The following is a 6370-nucleotide window of genomic DNA, read 5'->3' on the forward strand; positions in this document are numbered from 1 at the left end:
AATTTAATCGATACCGCGATTAAGCAGTAATCGGACGTATTTTTGCATTTACATATCAAGCATTAGTAATTTAAATTAATTTATATCAATTTAGGGACAATATAGTAAATTCTTCAACTTTGTTATTTGTCAAGGTAGTGAGACGTCCGGAAAAGGCAAAGGAATTGCGCTTGAGGACTATTAGTCTGAGTGCACTCGAAATTCAGATTTTTGACACCTGTGAGTGGACTACCTTCAAAACTTGTTTTGGGAAATATAATGTAATTGTCACCCATTTGAATGAATTATCAAGTTTTTCATGAAAATAAATGCCTCGGGAACAAGCTTTTGAAAAATGATTTTATGTTGTAATATGTGATTGCTATGGATTCATGCACTATTGTATTATGATGATATATATATATATATATATATATGTGTGTGTGTGTGTGTGTGTGTGTGTGTGTGTGTGTGTGTGTTGTGCATGATGAATGATATTGTATATAATGACTGTAACCATGTGTGTGCACGATGTGGAGAATGCACATGCCGGTGATGATGGTGGCGTGAGAGATAGATGATGATAGTGCCCGTGTGCACGATGTGGGGGAATGTATACGATGACACTGATTGTGCACGATGTGGGGGGATGCACTCGATGGTGCTGGCTATGTGCACGATGTGGGGGGATGTACATGAGTCGGGTGTGATTATGATGATGTTCATGTATATCTATGTAATTATGCACATCTAGACTTATGAAATGAAAACTTATGAATGCGATATATGATTGACATATATGAGAAATTTGATACATTGCACTTTGAGAATTTTCATGTGTTGTATGTTTATTTTGTTGGTTTAGCAAGATGGCCTTTTTGTTGAGTGAGGGAAAACTTTTCTCTTGTTGCTCTGTTTTCGCTGCAGCGAGAAATTCATTCTCGCTGCAGCGAGAAACTCTCGGGTTGGAGGGGTAGACTGGCCAGAAACTCGCTGCAGCGAAATTCATTCTCGCTGCAGCGAAAAACTTTCTATTTTGTCTCTTATCTTGTCTAATTGCTGCCTTATTTTTCACTTCTTTGCTACCATATCTGAGCATGGACTTTCAACATTTAGGACTAAATGAGTTAAGTTTAAAATTAGGGGTTTTTAATATGAATGGAACTAAATTGCATTGTTTTGAAACAAGTGCATCATGATTTTAAATTCTCCCTTGTTGTTGTTGCTTGTTCCCTTCCTTGTTCACTCACTGGGTTTATACTCACCATTTTCAAATTCATGTTTTCAGATCACGAGGCAGCCGGTAACTAGGACGAGGTGTCCTTGTAGACCTATGTCCATCTTTTGGTAGGTGTCTCGGCATTCGGTAGCTGTATATTCATCCGAGTCACTTCGCTGGAAGTCGAGTGTTATATTGTTTTGTATAGATGAACTTAATGTAAATTATTAGAATTCATGTTGTAGACATTGTGTGTAAATTTCTAAGGAGTAGTGTCAGTACAAGTTGGCAATGTATATCACTATTTTGATTCAAAGTTATGAAATATGACTTAGTGATATTAGATGGAATTATAAGTAAGACAAATAATAGGCTTGCTTGGGTTTAGTGGATTACGTCCATTGGACCCTTGCGTCGGTCATGGCCCGGAATTTGGGTCGTGACAAAAAGTCTTACTTGGTTAGAGACTAAAGTCAAGAAAAATAAAAGTTGTCAGATATTGAAAATTGAAACATTAAAAATAAAGGCGTTGAAATTTCGAAATTCAAAAAAAGGGAGAATTTATACTTTATTTAAGGGGGAAAATTAATAACTACCCACAACACCTATCTTTCCTTCACATTCTCTCACTCACTGAACTGTCTCTTCAAAATTCAAACTCAGCCTTCTCAAACTCTCCAATCGTCAGAAAACTAACTTCAAACCTTGAGTCCCAAAAAAAAAACGATGGCTAGAACTACCTTTCCAAGTGACACTCATGAGAGAAGGAAAAGAAAATGTCTCGTAGAAAAGAGTCCACCTTTTCGTGTTCATAAAAAGGGGAAAAGGAGTGACTTATAATCAATAGCTGAAAAGAAAGGAAAAAACTAAAAGAGAAACCATTAGGGTAAAAAAAAGTCGTTGAAAAAGAGAGCTCCGATAGAAAAGGTAATTCTTTATCCTCAAAGTTTAGAAATAAAGTTCATAAGGAAAGATTTACAAAGATTGAAAATGCTCCCATATCTTGTGGAAAGCTCATCGATTGGGATAGTTTTGATGAGGTTCCTAAGATCAAGAAGGGTTTGTTTGAATATTTTGATGAACTTAAGTTGAATAATTAAGTGTCTTTGAAAATAGAACTTACAGTCCAAGTTTTGTTAAAAAATTCTATTCTAGTATTACTTTAGATAAAACAGAGCTCGATGATCTAGACGAATTTGTTGATGATGGAATTAATATTTTTAGAAATGGAAAATTATTTATTGTCATTGCTGTTGATTTGGGGGACTTGCTAAAAATTGAGTGTGAAGTAGGAAAGTATGAGATTTTAGAATCTTATGATCCTTCATCTCTCTAAGAAGTCATTACTAGAAAAAATGAGAGATACTTATCCATAAGCTATGTAAGCTTCATTAAAATTCCTCAAATTAGAATTCTCCACTACTTTGTTGCTTCAACAGTTCATGAGAGGAGTAGTAGTTTCAATTATGTAAGCTTACAAAATATATGGCTAATAAAATTTGCATTCAACATAATCCATCTTAACCTTGGAAGATTCATGATTGAGAGGATGAAGGGAAACTGTTGAACTTGCCCTATGGAAACATTATTACCTCTCTAATAAGAAAAAAAGGGATCTGGAGTTGAAGATACCAAGTGGACAAGGTCAAGAGCAAAGACCAAGCAATTTATTTGGGAAGTCTACAAAAAATGAGATACAAACTAGGAAAATTCATCAAGAATCCCAAAACATCCCAAGAAATGAAGACTTTGCCACTACTCATACCAAAACAGCCTCTCCTCCAATCTCAGATAAAATGATCTTCAATTTGCTAATAAGGATAGATGAAAAGTTAAATGATTAGTCAGTAAGGATTTTGAAAATTGAAAAATAGTTTCAAAGCCTAGTTGTTATCCTTAAAGAGAAAGGAAAAACACCATCTGGACTTGAGCTTAAAGGCATTCTAGCAACTTAGAATCCTACACCAGAAGAACAAACTGCTGAGAATCCTAAGCTGCACACATTTGATACTCAAATTGAAAGTGTTAGAACGGAACCTAATACAACAAAGAAACAAGATACTTTTAAACATGAAGAAGAAAATAAAGGCAATGATGATATTGGAGCATTTGATTCTCTTGACAACATCATTGACAATTTCAATATTCAAAAACATGGTGAAGTTGAAGAAAGGGCTCGACTGAATCCAGAAGCTAAATCTTTCATAAGGAAATCTAAGGAAAAAGAAACTGAAACTAAGCCAAAAAAACCTTGACGATTAGTAGGGAGAGTCAGAGAAAACTAATAACTCTCCAACAAATTCTGAGAAAACTTTAATCATGGATGTGTTTCATCATATGGTAAGAGAAGAGAAAGCTGAAAAAGTAATAGTAAAGGGAAAAGTACAAATGCTTGCATTTAGTAAAACTTCAATTGGCTCAACTACCACCACAAGAAGAAGTAAAGCTACTGACAAAGAAAAGGGGAAAGGATTTACATCTTCACAAGATCCAATCAAACTTACTGGAAAAGGGAAGAAAATCATGGCAACCAAAACCAAGTTCCTCAAAAGAAGACTGTCTGCTAGGTTAATTGTAAATAAATCCCCTACCAAAGCTAGAACCTTAACTAAACCCTCTAGTCAAAAGCCTTTCCAAGTCTCTGATTCCTCATCCTTTGGTTCCTTATCCATTCAATCATCACCCTCATCATCTTTCAAGCCTATTAATATTTACTTTGGTACTGATGAATCCACCCATTCCTTTGACTCTTATTGAATTTAGCTTTTTGAAAAGTCACTCTGTTTTACTGATCACAAAAATGGGGAGAAAGTAGGAGTAGGTAGGAGTAACAATGTAGTGCTTTAGACCTAATGTAGTGTTTTAAAGTTTTGTTAATGCTTGGTTTGTTTAAAAGTAAGGATGATAATTTGTTATTTTATTTTGTTAATCCTTTGTTGAAGACCTTAAATATTGTATGCTTGATGATCCTTTGTTACTCACTTAATGATCTTTTGTTATTAAATTACTGACAGTCATGAATGTCTATATGTGCTTAAGAAACTCATGGATATTTCTTATTGAAAGTCACATATTACTGAATTGTTATTTACTGTATACATTGATTCTACTATTTCTGTTTAACTGAATAATAGATAGAAATTATTTGATATGCAGAGATGGACAATAAGATGATTTGAAACATCATGCACATATTAAGGGGAAGCACACACTTAGGGGGAGCAATCCCTCAACATCTACAACATAATATAAAAAAAAAACCCAAAGGAGTTTCCAAGTTGAACCACGTTGTGGCCTTCTTTAGATGACACATGGCTAAATATTATTTTAAGTATTATGATTTTTACTTATAAAGGACTTTTAGGGGATGACATATGGCATTGTAATTTGTCTTTATATGGAGGGCATTTTAGGGTTTTAGTCAAAAGACTAGTATCATTCCGAAATTTATGTATAAATTGAGGGTAATTTTGATTTTTTATGTGTCAAGGAAATGTTTCTTGGGTTTTTGATCGAAAGGGAAGGGCATTTCAAGTTTTTCCCTACCATTTAGAAGCTTCCATTCTTCTTTCTATCTCTTTGGTTTTATCGCCTATTTCATACATATCTTTCTTTCTCCCATTCTTATTTTTCATTCTCACGTTTCTCTCATCTGTTTTTCTTTTCTTTCTACTCGCCTCTGCCTCTCTCATGTTTGGTTTTCTACAATTTTTTCCTTTTTCTTTCTCTCTACCTTTTTGGTTTGCTTCACTATGGTATTTTGGTTTCTTCTCTTCGATTGTGGCACCTCTTCTGTTCTTTCATCCGTTGTTTTCTACTGGTTTAGATTTGTTACATTTTTCGGGTTGTGTAGCTTTTTTGCTTCTTCAACCGGTTGAGATTTGCAGACCTTTTGGTTTGGATGTGTTTTTCCTATATTTGTGTTAGTTTCAATTCCTTGCATTTTTTTGGGTTTTTGTATTTGTTTTATGCATTTTGGGTTCTTCAAGTGGTTGAAGTTTTGAGATTATTTGATTTTGGTTTCTTTCTTTAATGCCTCTTTGGTTTTGTCGCCTCTTTCGTTCTTACAGTACTCCGACACTGTTTGGTTAGGGTTTTAAGCCTCGCTAATGTTTTACATTTGTGGATTTGCTTTTTTTTGGATATTTTAGTTTTATTAGTCATAAATTTTTTAGTGAATTTCTATTAGCAGGTGTGGGTCAGATTCGATGCATTTTGGTTGCTATTATCGGACTTTAATGCCTTCTTTAGTAGTGACAAGTTTTAGTATATTCCTATTTTGTCTTTTCATTTCTCAATATTTTGATTTTTTCATAATGATGTAAATGGTTTCATGTTTCTCTGATTTTTTTTCTCTGTTTTTACGTTCATTCTGATTTATAGTTACTGATTATGTTTACATTCTTTGTAGCATGTAGGTGAATGATTTTAGTATCTATAGTTTTATGCATTTTTTTTACCTGTATATTTTATTTGAGTTTTTTCATTTTATCATCTTCATGCATGTGTATCTACAGAGTTTTACTCTTCACGGTGATTTCATAAATGAAATCAAGACTCAATCATTAAAGCCACCGGTTATAGTGTCTGCAAGTAAGCATTAATACATTTACTTGATAAATGTTTTATTAAATGCTTAAATTTAAAACTAAGGTAAGATGAATTAGTTCGGTTGTGGAGTATTCATACTGAAATACGCATTTTGATATTCATTGGAGTTGGGGTTCACTGAAATGAAATTTTGGGTATGGTAGCTGCAAACGATACTTAAGTTGTTTATAAAAATTTTACTTTTGATTTATTAGTTTGTTATTTCAATTAGATAAAAAATTATCTTGGTTATAATCAATGTATCACTTTTTTTTGAAATATTTCAGCTCTTTTTCTATTTCATGTGTGCTTATAAACATGGAGGAAGAACAGGGGGAAGTTATTGAAAGGACGACAAATGTTGCAATCTCAAGCTATCGCTTGGGTTTATTTCATTAAGACTTTGTTGAACATTCTCTGAGGATGATGGGAAATCGTTGTGATTAAAGTTGAAGCAGGGGTGATGTGATTCATTTTGCATTATTTTACTTTTTTGTTGTCTAATGTTTTTAACACTTGTAGTAAAGTTTGTGAGTAATTGGTGATGAATTTCTTCACCTTTTCCTTCCTCTCTTTTTGTAA

Source organism: Theobroma cacao, chromosome 9 (assembly GCF_053813885.1).
Source record: "Theobroma cacao isolate CCN51 chromosome 9, ASM5381388v1, whole genome shotgun sequence".
Classification (NCBI taxonomy): domain Eukaryota; kingdom Viridiplantae; phylum Streptophyta; class Magnoliopsida; order Malvales; family Malvaceae; genus Theobroma; species Theobroma cacao.